Source organism: Pseudophryne corroboree, chromosome 4, assembly GCF_028390025.1.
Source record: "Pseudophryne corroboree isolate aPseCor3 chromosome 4, aPseCor3.hap2, whole genome shotgun sequence".
NCBI lineage: Eukaryota > Metazoa > Chordata > Amphibia > Anura > Myobatrachidae > Pseudophryne > Pseudophryne corroboree.
The window spans coordinates 381,580,469-381,595,896 of record NC_086447.1 but is presented as its reverse complement, the minus strand read 5'-3'; the positions used below and the strand labels follow the sequence as shown (position 1 = coordinate 381,595,896).

The window sequence follows — 15,428 nt, the reverse complement described above, 5'->3', positions numbered from 1 at the left end:
TCATTCATGGCACACCATGGGCAAAATGTTATAGCCTGTGATGTGCAGGCTGTGCAGAAAGATCTGCAAGTCTGCCCGTTATTTTAAGGCAAAACCAGGTCAGATTTGCCTAGTAAATGATTGCCACTTTAAAAATACGGGGATACTTGCATAACTTCCCGCACAGTCTGCACATTGCAGGTTATTACATATTGTCCAATGCGTCACTAGCATGTAACAGAATGCTCGGCTCATCTTATGAAAGAACTTCTGCACAGAGAATGGTGAATAAATAATGCATATAACATTGAAGCACTATTCATTGTTCTTTTCTCCATTTCAGAATTGAAGCTAATACAATCCATCTACAAATATAACGTTTACACTCTCTCTGTTCAGTTTAGATCCACATTTCTAAAGAAAAATGCAAATCCTGATAGAAAAGCTGGGAATCTGCATATCTTCTAGTCAGGTTGCACATGATATAATTAGGTTTAATATCTCTTTCCCTGTACAGTACATCACATTTCACTAAGATATAACAATTGAAGTATGGGAACACCCTTCTATTTTCAGATTGTTGTCTGAGCTTCAGGAACTGAATTGATTCGGTCTCTAATGGAAATTCATGTCAAAAGATTCTCGATAAGACGTTTTGTTAAAAATATGCTTGGTGCTGGAAAGTTTCTGAAGCAGATAAATATCAAAAATCTATTTGTGGACAGTATGTTTTTATCTACTAGATTTTAGGATGCTTTTTATTTGCTTATATTGAATTCTTATATTCCATCTAAATGGAAATGTTAGAAGAGCCCTTGTGGAGTTCACACTATTTTAATACAATATTTTTGGGTGTCTAGTTAGTAATAAAAGTCTTCCTTTATTTGCTTCAGTAGACAAATGTTGCCAAGTAATCTTCAGTCTTATTTAATATATTTAATTGGTTATTTTTTTTTTAACATGCATTCATTTCAAGAAAATACAAATGCACTAACAGCTATAAAACATAAGCTACTACAGAACATGGGGAGTACTAATGAATGAATATTTGCTAAACTACTTACATCAAAAAGCAGCAATTTTAATACAACCAAAGGTCTTTTATTGCACATTGAAAACCAGACAATTTAAAGTTATAGTAGGTACCCATTGGTGTTTGATTTGGTTTTAAAAAGTTCAAACATAACTGAAGCTGCATAACAAGCACAAAGTGCATTATGTTAGCTAGCATTCCAGTTTGTGCTTAACACATTTATCGGCTCAAGAAGAGAACACAAGCAAAACTGCTAATGGGTACAGTGACATTGGTGATAATGATTTCCATTGTCTTACCTATAGCAGTAAGACTGCTAGTAAATGCATATGATTTAATCCTAGTGGAAGCACAATTTTGCCAGAGAGAAAAATGTGTGTATTGCTGAGCCCTGCTGCGGTTATGTATGTATTTGTTTTCTTCAAGTGTGACCCATGGCTTCTCAATAGCTGTTGTACAGTACCAAGAAGTAAGTCCCCTGAGTGCACATTACTACAACTTATTTTACAGTACATATATAGGTGCGCTATCCCTTGTATTTTGGTTTTGGTTTTAATTTGTTGTCAGGTTTTGGTTTTGCCAAAACTGCCCTCTCATGTTTTGGTTTTGATCTGTATTTTTTCCCAAAAATGCTAACAACTACTAAAATCATGTAATTTGGGCTTATTCTGCTCCTACTGTATTATACATAACAATAACATTAATTTTCAGTCATTTGCAGTCAATTTTGACCACCTCACAGCTCACAATGTTGTTTTCCCCATTATTGGCCAAAAGCAACAGCAAGCTGACTGGTTAGTAAGCAACAGAGCAGCAGCACAAACGCACTGCAATTTATTGTGCATCTATGAAACATTGCCACACAGCAGTGGCAGAAAAGAAAAGTGATGCAAGATGGATTTGTCATTGGGCCCTCCCACCGGCCCATATGTTGGATATTAAAAAGGACAAGCACAGTTTAACAAACCAAACACTTCAGGGACAGGAACAGACACTTTTTGGCTGAAGTTCTTAGTTTGTTTGGGCCCACACAAAACAAGCTACCAATGTGCTTAAGGTAGCTAAGCTAACAGTGCTATCAATGATCTGTACAGTGGCAATTTGTCATCATTATCATCCCCATCCTCACCCTCATCAGTGTTTACATCATCTTCACACAATATTAATTCATCTCCACTGGAATCCGGCATTACAGAAGTCTCTGTACTTTGATGTACAGTAATTGCTGGCAAATGTCTGCCTTGTGGAATTTCTAGTCCATTTTCATGAATATTACCTATCATCTGTATCACCAGTAGGTCTTTTGGAAAAGCTCCACTTATTCCTGAAAGCAGAAGTTTTTGGAGAAACTAAAGGAGGAGACATCTTCGTGCCAAGTGCAACTTGAGCTGACCACTTGCTCACCAGGAACTATTTGCATCTCTTAAGACCTTGGACAGTTGGAAAGAAATATACAACATACAACATACACCAGGAATCAAATATGGCTGCCAAAATATAGTGATCCAATTCAAGGTATTGATAACCCTTGGATCCTGGTGAAGCAAATAAAGGACCTGATCTACAACTCCGACATGCTTAGTGAAATTGCTTTATTACATCTCCTCCTTTACTTTCTCAAGCTGCTTTAAAAAAAGTCTAATTAGGGGAATTACATGGTATCGGGTGATAGGGTCCACTAGTGTATAGATGTGTATCTAGAATTAGTGTTTCTATTATATTTTGCCTATGATGGTCATCTAAGGCAAAATATAATAGCCTGCAATGTGCAGACTGTGTGGATTCTGCGATCCTGCCCATTATTTTAAAACAACAATTATTTACAAGGCAAAGACAGGTCTGATTAGCCTAGTAAGCAATTGCTGCTTTAAAAATAAGTCCATATTCATGAAACTTCCCTCACAGTCTGCATATTGAAGACTATAACATATTGCCCAATGAGACCAATGTTGGAGCCTTTCTTTGCCACTGCGTGTGGTAATTAGTATGATTGCAATTTTATGCTTTTGGTGGTAAAGTTTCCCAGTATTAGAGGTGATGCTTTTTCTTTAGCATTCAAGTCCAAAATGACTATACTGTATGTACAGTTATGTCCATACACACCATTCCCCAATGGAGTGTAATGGCACATCCCCGAAATGTAGACTCTTTTGATACAAGTCAATCCACTGAATGAAGCGAGTCCCAGATTCAGTGTGGATTATACTATATATATATATATATATATATATATATATATACATATATTGCACACCCTGCAAAGAGTTACATATGTATGCATAAATAAATACATACATAAATATATATAGACATGAAAATCTGATTGTATATCAATTGCTAATCAGGCAGTGTCACAACTGAGGGCCTGAGCTGACGGGAGGCAGCCTCAGTTGTAGGGGCTGAGATGTAACGGAACCTGGGAGGTTGTATCAGACCCCTAGACATGTAAGTAACATGTAGAATAACTGCCCGAAGGCGTGACCACGACAACCAGGATAAAAGTCAATGATGTTTATTATGACAAACTCCGTAACACAGCAGCAGTAAAAGGAAACATAAAAGTCAACAGAGGATAAATACAATTCCTGGGTACTACAGGGTGGCAAGGGCCACAGGCACTGGTAGTGTGAGACAGTTCTTATAATCTTCTAGTTGGAAAGTCCTTACCAGGCCTGACTGTAGCAATGGAGAGAACCCAGGATCGTACCAGCTGATGTTCCAGGAAAGGCTGGGCTGCTGAAGGTAAAACGGCTGCTGTGGATACTGGCTGGAACCATACTGTTGTTGGTACGGAGTGGATACTGGCTGGAACCAGTTAAATAATAAACGAACTTGAGAGCGATGAAATAATAATGAAGTTTGGAGTTTGAGAGCGGTGAAATAATAATACCGGTGGAGAGTGGTAAACTGCAGAAAAGGACACCGGCCCTTTAAGAGAAGCTATACACTGCTGGAAGCTGGGCTGGAAGCAGGTGATTGTTTGAGAGCGGTGAAATAATAATACCGGTGGAGAGTGGTAAACTGCAGAAAGGACACCGGCCCTTTAAGAGAAGCTGTACACTGCTGGAAGCTGGGCTGGAAGCAGGTGATTGTTGTAGCTGGAAACAGGTGAGTCCAGAATGGATCGGAGAGTCAGGCTACACCGCAGATGGAATGCTGGTGCGGGTCTCTATAGCAGAAGTCTGGAGACAGGAGCTGGAACCTGGAAGACAACCACAGGAGAGAGACAAACTGGAACTAGGTTAGACAACCAAAGCACTGACGCCTTCCTTGCTCAGGCACAGCTTACTTATACCTGCAGCAAGGAAGGGGTTGGCTAGGCAATTATGCAAATCAACAATACAGACAGCAGATTGGTGGAAATGATCAGATGACAAAATCCAAGATGGCTGCGCCCATGCAGACACTTGGAGGGAAGTTTGGTTTGTAATCCATGTGAGAATTGAAGCAGCAATGGCGGCGCCGGCCACAGGAGACAGGAGACGCCAGACTGATGAATGCACATCCAAACCACGCGGGCACAGCGGAGGCCGCGGCTGACGTAATCGCCACTCTGACACTTTGCATGCAGAAACTCAGGGACAGCGGCGGAGGCCGCGGGAGACGCCATGCCAGATGTAATATGGCGTTTACTGTGACCGCGTCTCAGAGAGACAGGAGAGGATGCAGGAATGTAAACATCAGGATAACAGATGGCATCCGGTCCTGGAGCGCTGAGCCAGCCTTAGGAGGCATCTGAAGGGTAAGTAATGGCGTCCAGATACCCGGATCGTGACAGCACCCCCCCCCCCTTTAGGAGTGGCCCCAGGACACTTCTTAGGCTTTAAAGGAAACTTTGCGTGGAAATTTCGGACCAAGGCAGGAGCATGGACGTCTGAGGCATTGGTCCAAGAGCGTTCTTCAGGACCATAGCCCTTCCAGTCAATGAGGTATTGTAACTGACCGTAACGGAAACGTGAGTCCAAAATCTTGGCCACCTCGTACTCGACTCCCCGTTGAGTCTGAACTTTGGGAGCTGGAGGAAGTGCGGAATGAAACCGATTCAGGATCAGCGGTTTCAACAGAGAAACATGAAATGTCCTGGGTATTTTCAAGAAGGATGGTAACTGTAACCTGTAGGCAACAGGATTGATGACTTGTTCAATCTTGAAGGGTCCGATGTAGCGAGGTGCAAATTTCATGCTGGGAACTCTCAACCTCAAATTCTTCGTGGACAGCCACACACGATCACCCACCTTGAGAGCAGGAACCGCTCTACGCTTCCTATCGGCAAACTTCTTATACCTGAATGAGGCTTTAAGCAGGGCTGCGCGGACGTTCCTCCAGTTATTTGAAAACTGACGCAAGGTGACATCCACTGCTGGAACAGAAGTTGCGGGAAGCGGTTGGAATTCTGGGACTTTAGGGTGGAATCCATAATTAATGAAGAATGGTGTAGAAGAAGATGAGGAATGGTATTGATTGTTGTGGCTGAACTCGGCCCAAGGAAGGAGTTGAACCCAGTCATCTTGAGAGGAAGACACATATATACGGAGGAAGGCCTCCAAGTCCTGATTCACCCTCTCGGTTTGACCATTCGTCTGAGGATGGTAAGCCGTGGAAAACTTTAACTTGACTTGGAGGGCTTGACACAAACTTCGCCAAAATTTGGCTACAAATTGTACTCCACGATCCGAGATGATCTCTTCAGGAAGACCGTGAAGTCGGAAGATCTCTTGTATAAACACTTGAGCCAACTTGGAAGCTGACGGAAGACCGGTGAGAGGGATGAAATGTGCCATCTTGGTGAACCGGTCAACTACCACCCAGATGGTATTAAACTTGTTGCAGATAGGTAGATCGGAAACAAAGTCCATCGACAAATGGGTCCAAGGTCGACGGGGAACAGATAATGGAACCAGTTGCCCCGCAGGCGACTGGCGGGAGACTTTGTGTTGGGCACACTTTGGGCAGGAGGCAATAAATTCCATAACGTCCTTCTTCAGAGTTGGCCACCAGTAGGACCTAGAAATAAATTCAAGGGTTTTCTGAATGCCTGTATGTCCAGCAAAACGGGAAGCATGGGCCCAATGCATGAGCTTCTTCCTTAGAACTGGCTTAACAAAACTTTTCCCTGGTGGAGGCGTAGAGTCCATCCCTACCGTGGAGAATGCCAACGGATTAATAATAGGATGCTTGTCTGCAGACTCGGACTCATTTTCTTGCTCCCATGAGCGGGAAAGGGCATCGGCCTTACGATTCTGAGAACCCGGACAGAACTGGAGTTTAAAGTCAAACCCAGAGAAGAAAAGTGCCCATCTGGCCTGACGAGGATTCAGACATTGTGCGCCTTTGAGATATAAAAGATTTTTGTGGTCGGTAAGTATGGTGATTGAGTGGGAAGCTCCCTCCAACAGGTATCTCCACTCCTCCAGAGCGAGCTTGATGGCTAGCAACTCCTGATCGCCAATGGCATAGTTGCGCTCAGCTGGGGAGAACTTCCGGGAGAAGAAACTGCAAGGATGTAGATGTCCATCTTTGGCCCTCTGGGATAACACTGCTTCTACTCCAACGGAGGAGGCATCTACCTCTAAGATAAAAGGAGAGTCGTGTCGGGCTGTTTCAGAACTGGTGCAGAGATGAACCGTTGCTTCAGAAGGTGAAAGGCCTGTGTAGCTTCCTCAGACCACTTGGACGGATTAGCACCTTTCTTGGTTAATGCAGTGATAGGCGCCACAATGGTGGAAAAGTCTCGTATACATTTTCTATAATAATTGGCGAACCCTAAGAACCTCTGGACCCCTTTGAGGCTTAAGGGTATAGGCCAATTCTGAATTGCTTGGAGTTTCTCAGGATCCATCTCTAGTCCGGAACCGGACACAATGTAACCTAGAAACGGAATGGTTTTAACTTCAAACACACACTTCTCCAATTTACAATAGAGGTGATTGACACGGAGACGGGAAAGAACCTCTTTAACCCAGAAACGATGATCTTCGAGATTATTAGCAAAGATGAGGATGTCGTCTAGATAAACCACGACATGGCGGTACAAGATGTCCCTGAAAATCTCATTCACGAAGTGCTGGAAGACTGCTGGAGCGTTGCTCAATCCGAAGGGCATGACGAGGTACTCATAATGTCCGTCACGGGTGTTTAAGGCGGTCTTCCACTCGTCACCCTCACGGATTCGGATGAGATTGTAGGCACCCCTCAAGTCCAGCTTTGTGAAAATAGTTGCACCACTAACTCTATCAAAGAGCTCGGTAATCAGGGGTAAAGGGTATCGGTTCTTGACGGTAATATCGTTCAGACCTCTGTAGTCGATGCACGGACGCAGACCACCGTCTTTCTTCTTAACGAAGAAGAAGCCTGCGCCGGCTGGAGAAGAAGATGGTCGGATGAAACCCTTCGCCAGGTTCTCTTTGATGTACTCTTCCATGGAGTGTGTCTCAGGCAGAGACAACGGATAAGTTCGGCCTCGCGGTGGAACCTTCCCTGGAATGAGGTCGATTGGGCAGTCCCATTCTCTATGAGGAGGAAGGATATCAGCAGAGGCTTTACTGAACACGTCCGTGAAGTCTTGATATGGAGGAGGCGGAACATCAGATGACCTGGGGAAGGAAGAACAAACAGGAAGAACTTTGGCTAAACAAGTCTCAGCACAGGAGGGACCCCATGCCAGTATTTGCGTAGTTGTCCAGTCAATTGATGGGTTGTGGAGACGGAGCCATGGAAGGCCTAAAACCACTGGATGTGTGGCTCTTGGAATCACTAAAAAAGAAATATACTCAGAATGAAGAACTCCCACTCTCAGACGAACTGGAAGAGTCCTTAAGGAAATGACTGCGTCAAAAATCTTGCTGCCATCCACGGCAGTCAAAGAGATGGACGAGGACAGTCTCTCGGTGGGTAGGGACCACCGTTTAACATAAGCTTCGGTTATGAAATTCCCAGCTGCTCCGGAATCAAGGAGGGCAATGACGTTCCTGTAACGTTGAGCAATTTGGAGCGACACTGGGAGGTTACAGTCATGAGGAGATGGAGAGGAGATCATTACTCCTAGCCGGCCCTCTCCTTGGCGAGCTAGGATCTGGAGTTTCCCGGACGTTTGGGACAGGCATTGATAGTGTGCGACGGAGCTGCACAGTAGAGACAGAGAGACTCAGAGAGACGTCTTCGGCGCTCAGCGGGAGATAGACGGGAATGACTAATTTGCATAGGCTCATCCTTGGATGGAGATGGTTGACGAGGAGGAGGAGCAGAAGATTTAGGAGTAGATGATCTTCCTCGCTCGGTTGCTCTCTCTCTGAAACGTAGATCAACCTTCGTGCAAAGAGAAATTAGCTCATCCAACTTAGAGGGCAAGTCTCTGGTAGCTAACTCATCCTTGATGCGTTCTGATAAGCCATGCCAGAATGCAGCATACAGGGCCTCGTCGTTCCATGCCAGTTCGGATGCCAGGATTTTAAACTGTATAAGATACTGTCCCACAGTACGTGTTCCCTGGCGTAAACGGAGAATCTCAGATGAAGCAGATGTTATCCGGCCTGGCTCGTCGAAGATGCGCCTGAATGTAGCTACAAAGTCAGTATAGGAGGATAGCAGGGGATCAGACTTCTCCCATAAAGGTGATGCCCAGTCAAGGGCTGAGCCACTGAGAAGGGAGATGATATAGGCAATTTTGGTACGGTCACTGAAGAAATTGCCAGGTAGAAGCTCAAAGTGGATTTCACATTGATTGAGAAATCCCCTGCAGAACCTTGGAGATCTATCAAATTTTGCTGGCGTTGGAAGATGAAGATGTGGACTGGAAATGGGTAAGGTGGGTGGGGTTACAGCTGGTGTTACTGTAGTGGACGCACCGGACGTGCCAGGTCCACGGAGGGTCGTTTGAATCCCATCCAGCCGTGTAGAGAGATCCTGGAGACAGCGGATGATGTGGCCCTGTGCAGCCTCCTGATGATCAAGTCGGGCTGCCAGTTCTTGCATCGGCCTGGCCGCTTGATCCTGGTCTCCGGCTGGATTCATTAGGTCAGTGCTTACTGTCACAACTGAGGGCCTGAGCTGACGGGAGGCAGCCTCAGTTGTAGGGGCTGAGATGTAACGGAACCTGGGAGGTTGTATCAGACCCCTAGACATGTAAGTAACATGTAGAATAACTGCCCGAAGGCGTGACCACGACAACCAGGATAAAAGTCAATGATGTTTATTATGACAAACTCCGTAACACAGCAGCAGTAAAAGGAAACATAAAAGTCAACAGAGGATAAATATAATTCCTGGGTACTACAGGGTGGCAAGGGCCACAGGCACTGGTAGTGTGAGACAGTTCTTATAATCTTCTAGTTGGAAAGTCCTTACCAGGCCTGACTGTAGCAATGGAGAGAACCCAGGATCGTACCAGCTGATGTTCCAGGAAAGGCTGGGCTGCTGAAGGTAAAACGGCTGCTGTGGATACTGGCTGGAACCATACTGTTGTTGGTACGGAGTGGATACTGGCTGGAACCAGTTAAATAATAAACGAACTTGAGAGCGATGAAATAATAATGAAGTTTGGAGTTTGAGAGCGGTGAAATAATAATACCGGTGGAGAGTGGTAAACTGCAGAAAAGGACACCGGCCCTTTAAGAGAAGCTATACACTGCTGGAAGCTGGGCTGGAAGCAGGTGATTGTTTGAGAGCGGTGAAATAATAATACCGGTGGAGAGTGGTAAACTGCAGAAAGGACACCGGCCCTTTAAGAGAAGCTGTACACTGCTGGAAGCTGGGCTGGAAGCAGGTGATTGTTGTAGCTGGAAACAGGTGAGTCCAGAATGGATCGGAGAGTCAGGCTACACCGCAGATGGAATGCTGGTGCGGGTCTCTATAGCAGAAGTCTGGAGACAGGAGCTGGAACCTGGAAGACAACCACAGGAGAGAGACAAACTGGAACTAGGTTAGACAACCAAAGCACTGACGCCTTCCTTGCTCAGGCACAGCTTACTTATACCTGCAGCAAGGAAGGGGTTGGCTAGGCAATTATGCAAATCAACAATACAGACAGCAGATTGGTGGAAATGATCAGATGACAAAATCCAAGATGGCTGCGCCCATGCAGACACTTGGAGGGAAGTTTGGTTTGTAATCCATGTGAGAATTGAAGCAGCAATGGCGGCGCCGGCCACAGGAGACAGGAGACGCCAGACTGATGAATGCACATCCAAACCACGCGGGCACAGCGGAGGCCGCGGCTGACGTAATCGCCACTCTGACACTTTGCATGCAGAAACTCAGGGACGGCGGCGGAGGCCGCGGGAGACGCCATGCCAGATGTAATATGGCGTTTACTGTGACCGCGTCTCAGAGAGACAGGAGAGGATGCAGGAATGTAAACATCAGGATAACAGATGGGATCCGGTCCTGGAGCGCTGAGCCAGCCTTAGGAGGCATCTGAAGGGTAAGTAATGGCGTCCAGATACCCGGATCGTGACAGGCAGGTTATCTTGACTCATGGAGTTTCAGTTTACACGTCAATCCTGTAGATGCCACACCAAGACAAACACTACATGCTATGCTTACACATGGTGTGAGTTGATATTTATCATAGAGTCGCTGGTCATGTCATTTGCAACCTTCCAGTGTTAAGTTAAGTAGCAACTGATTACCACTACTATCTTTGTGAAGTTAGTTCTGCTGAGCAATAACAGACATCCAAATGAATGAAGCCGTGGTCAAACACTAGTATTAAATCATGCTATAATGCCCTTGCAGTCTAGTGGATGTGCTCTCTATCCAGCGTCCTGTGTGAAATGGTGTAAAACGTGAGATTTGATGCCGGGTAGATTACATTTTGCCTTGTTTTGGAATCCAAGCCTGGCAGGATAAACAGTTCTAGGGCTCGGATTTCCTCAGATCCCAGAAGTTTGGGTGAGCTCACTTCTCTGAGAACCAAGCCCATTCATATCTAGCTATATATAAAATAAAAATAGAAATGTATTGCAATGCATATTATGAAAAAATTATTTTTTGCTATAATGAATGACAACAGACACGGCTCAGAATGGAAGTGAACAAGCCCGTGACCGGGTGAAACGCGTTTTCCTTGCGGGCACCCCACCTGTCTGACACTTGGAGTGGTGATATTTGATGCTTATTTAAGTTTACTAATTCTATTGCACCAAACTTATGCTAAAGCAGCACATTCCCTTGCCTCTGTAAAAATCACTAATATGCTGGAGCTTCCAGCCTAGTTGCATAGCATATATGTGTACTATCTCATTTAGGTACTTTGTGGTATAACTTTGCGATAGGGGCAGGTATTGGTGGCCCCGCATCCCCTGCGGGTACCCCGTCTGCCTACCAATTGAATGAGTGACACTCAACACTCATCTGCTTTATTTGCTTAATCCTGTTTTTTACAGAGAGAATCTCTGTCGTTACCACTGTTGGTGTTCTCAGTGAAAGAGCATGGTATATCTTTGTTTTGCTTAAGTATATTGTGCAATATTCTTTCCTCACATTCAAGTATAGGGGGTGATTCCAAGTTGATCGCACATTTTTTAGCAGATGGGCAAAACCATGTGCACTGCAGGGGAGGCAGATATAACATGTGCAGAGAGAGTTTGATTTGGGTGGGTTATTTTATTTTTGTGCAGGGTAAATACTGGCTGCTTTATTTTTACACTGCAAATTAGATTGCAGATTGCACACACCACACCCAAATCTAACTCTCTCTGCACATGTTATATCTGCCTCCCCTGCAGTGCACATGGTTTTGCCCATCTGCTAACAAAAGTCCTGCTGCGATCAACTTGGAATTACCCCCATAATTAGGACAGGTGCTGTGTGATTCTGCATGCACTCTGCCTGAGGTACTCCCAAACTGTGTACCTTATGTTTCTGTCCCTCTGAGGGCATTTACCAAAGAGAGAACTGTATAGGTTATAATTCTCCCTTTTTTTCCTTTTTTCCTCATATATTGGTTCATGTTAGTAACTAATATTTGTTCTAATCAAGAATTCACTGTTAATATCACGAGTGTCATCTAAGGTCTGGTGCACTGCACAATTTCATTTATTATTAAATGCTATTAAAATCTGTTATGTACAGGTAGCGATACACTTACCATGTGATCTGGACCCACTCATATGAGATTACTACTATCATGATTTATTTTGGAATTTGTCTTGATACCTGTCACAGTGATCTATATATTTTCTGAACCAGGATTTATTAGAATCCAAATAAGAGAGGACTCAAAGGAACCCACTGTCATTTCATATAACAATCTAATTGTAATTCATTTTCATTTATCATTGCTATATATATTTTTTCTATATATTTTTTCCTCTTGCTGTTCTTCCTTCTGTGAACTCTCATCCACGATTCAGGGGAGCGTGTCCCCTCAGGAGACACGTCTCTTCAGTCTAACGTGGACCGCAGATTCACACTCATTTATCTACTACTACTCTTTTCTCCACACATTCTTAGCATTTCCTTTCCGTGGATGAATCCATCCTCCCGTTTCGGTGCACTCTCATTGGTGCTACAGGGTCAAACCTTCCTACGACCATACCCCTACGTTCACGCCCAATCTCGTCCGATCTTGGAAGCTAAACGGAGGTGGGCTGGGTCAGTACATAGATGGGTGACCTCTAGGGAATACCCAGTGAAGTAGGGAGACTCTCTTCCCCGTGGAAACCACACCAACAGCAGTATCACCACTACTTCATCCTCTTTCCCATTTAATTCTATTTATTCATTTCATTAAATACAGTGGTTAATTGTTAGAGTTGTTACCTAGTGTGTGGGTTCTCCCACTCACGAATGTAACCCAATTTAGGGCTACATCAATCAAACACAGTTTGCCCAGATCTTGGGCAGATGGAAGCAGCTTAACATGTGGCTATCTTCCGATATGCACTTATCCAGGTATAATTAAGATCTGGACATTTCTTTATTTTGGGAGACCTATTTCTCCATACGGCATATCCACGGGAGTTGTATGTTTAACTCGTTATGTTTAACTTGTTGTGGTTAGTCCCCTTGCATTTTAAAGAGTAGACAATAAAGACTTCATCATTAATTTTAAGACACATTACTTGTTAATTAACATCTAGTTTATCACAAGAGTGCGCCCAAACAAGAGTCATACTTTTCTCTTTTCGTACGTATATTCCCCCTTTTATTGACTCTGGGCGCACCGCCACATGGTCGCATAGCAATTGCTAATATCTAGCATTATTGTCCATCTCTGGCCCCTATAAGATTACCTATGTAGTTTTGAATCTAGGTCGGTGCAGGATCAAAAATCTTTTTTTGTGTAATCACGGTGTCCTTTGTCACCCATTATTTTTACCCTTATCATAGAGCTGCTTGCAACTCAGATCTGACTTGACCCAGATATCAAAGAGATATAAAAGGGATGAGACTCGATGATAAGTACAAAATATTCCTCTGTGCTGATGATGTACTTCTAACTTCCCCATTTGTCTCTTCCAGAGCTCTTCCAGATCCAGGCTGTATATGGTACTCTCCCATGCTATAAAATAAGTATCTCCAAAACTGAATGCCTTGCATTGCACTTAATACCTGCCATCATAGATCTCCTGCATCACAATTTAAATTTTCCTTGGTGCATCTCTAAACTTAAATATTTAGGGGAATACATAATTAGTCAATATGAATCCCTATGTGCAGAAAACTTTCTCCTGCTCTTAACAGTATCAACCTTGGCCTTTTGTTGCAGGATCTTATTATCTCTGTGCTGGGCAGAGTCATAGTAATTAAGTTGAATACCCTGCTTTGAATTTTCACACCTTACCTATTAAAGCCCTGAGGTCTATGCTGATATTACTGCATAGATATTTTGTGGGGGGAATGGTTTTGCTGATGTCTGCCTATACTATCTTGCTACCCATTTAAGTCATGGTGTAATCTGGTTTGGAACCCCGCGGGTCCCATATTTGGTTCATCTAGAAGGAAGCCCTTGTAAAGAATCCTCTATGGCCTCCATTGTTGGCATCTTAGCCAATGAGATGCCCAAATCTGTGAGATCCCACCCTATCAGTGCATTTTTCTGTTTGATTTATGACTATTGAAAACCCCATTATGAGACCATCTCTCACCAATCTACCATCACTTCCCTCTGGCAAAATACAGTATTTCCCCCATGTGTCTGTCAATTGACTTCTCCCAACAGGCTGATATGGGTTGTGTCTGATCTCCTCGGCTCTGGCCAATGTATTCCTCTGGGTTCTTTACAGAGCAAATTTGTGATACCCAATATCAGTCCTTTTACTTACCTTCAAGTACAACATTTTTATTGATTCTCTCTGCCCTGGCTCCATCAACTGTTGACTACCCTTGATTCTCTTTGTCTTATTAGCTCTCTCCTGATGGGGCTTTTCTCTGTCCTCTACAATATTTTTCTTCATGCTAAACTATCCATCGTGCTGAACCCTGAACTTCAATGGGGTAGTGACTTGGGAAGCCTATCTGATGAAAACACTTGAATATTGTCACTTTAAGAATATCAGAAAAGAGATGAACAAACCCATCTCAGTAGTTGGCTTTCTTTAGGCATGACCACCAAATATGTAAATAAGAGCAGACACTCTCTCTCACCGCAAATCAAGTCTCCTTGACCTTTTCTCCTTGGTTACCCACAAAAGGGATTGGCTAATTGTGCTTAAAAGCTCTCTATACATATCCTTAATGTGGCTAAATGCTTGATTGCTGGACACTGGTAATGCCTAGAACTCACTTCATGCCAACTACTTTAGAATTAAATATGGTTTGGTGTGATTGGATTTTTTTTATAGTAGCTTTACACCCTATGGAGCCATAACTTTGTGCTTCTTGGACCTTTTGCTTTGATAGTCTTAGAGTTTGTCTCTATAGCTATTTTACCTGACAAGCCATTCACTCTGTTTCACTACTGTACACTGGGAACTCCAACCCTGCCACTTTCTTCTTCTTTCTGCTACCTTCTCACTCCTTCCTTTATCCTTCTGCCTTCCTCTCACTTTCCTGTCTCTTGCTACAATATAACCTATGGGCATATTTGTATACTTCTCCCTTCTACAATATACTGTAATGCCCATGGAATATTTTTCACATAATTTAATCTACTATTGTCAATTTTTGTATTGTACTTGCATCTAATATTTTTATACTTTTGTGTATCTCTTTTTGTGGTTTTGTCTGTCTGCTAATGGTGTGACCTATGCTCCTTACACGTACTTATGCGTCTTGTACTTTGTTATTCAAAATACTTAATAAACATGTTTTAAAAAAACAACTTTTTGCTTTGCCATCTCAAGACACTATCAGTTTGTATATATGGTTTAGCAAATGGTCTTACTAACCAACAGTATTGATAACCATAATTATTTTCAGGTATTTATTTATCAGTATTTACTTACATATTCCTTTGTGCTTTACAAATGAGAAC

At 43.4% G+C, this 15,428-nt stretch overlaps 1 protein-coding gene and 1 pseudogene across 1 annotated transcript in view; both read left to right on the top strand.

The window, feature by feature from the left end:
* The window catches only part of CSMD1 (CUB and Sushi multiple domains 1), a 2,470,978-nt gene that overhangs the window by 2,322,740 nt on the left and 132,810 nt on the right, over positions 1-15,428 (top strand).
* On the top strand, positions 12,535-12,653 carry LOC134912026 (5S ribosomal RNA; annotated as a pseudogene).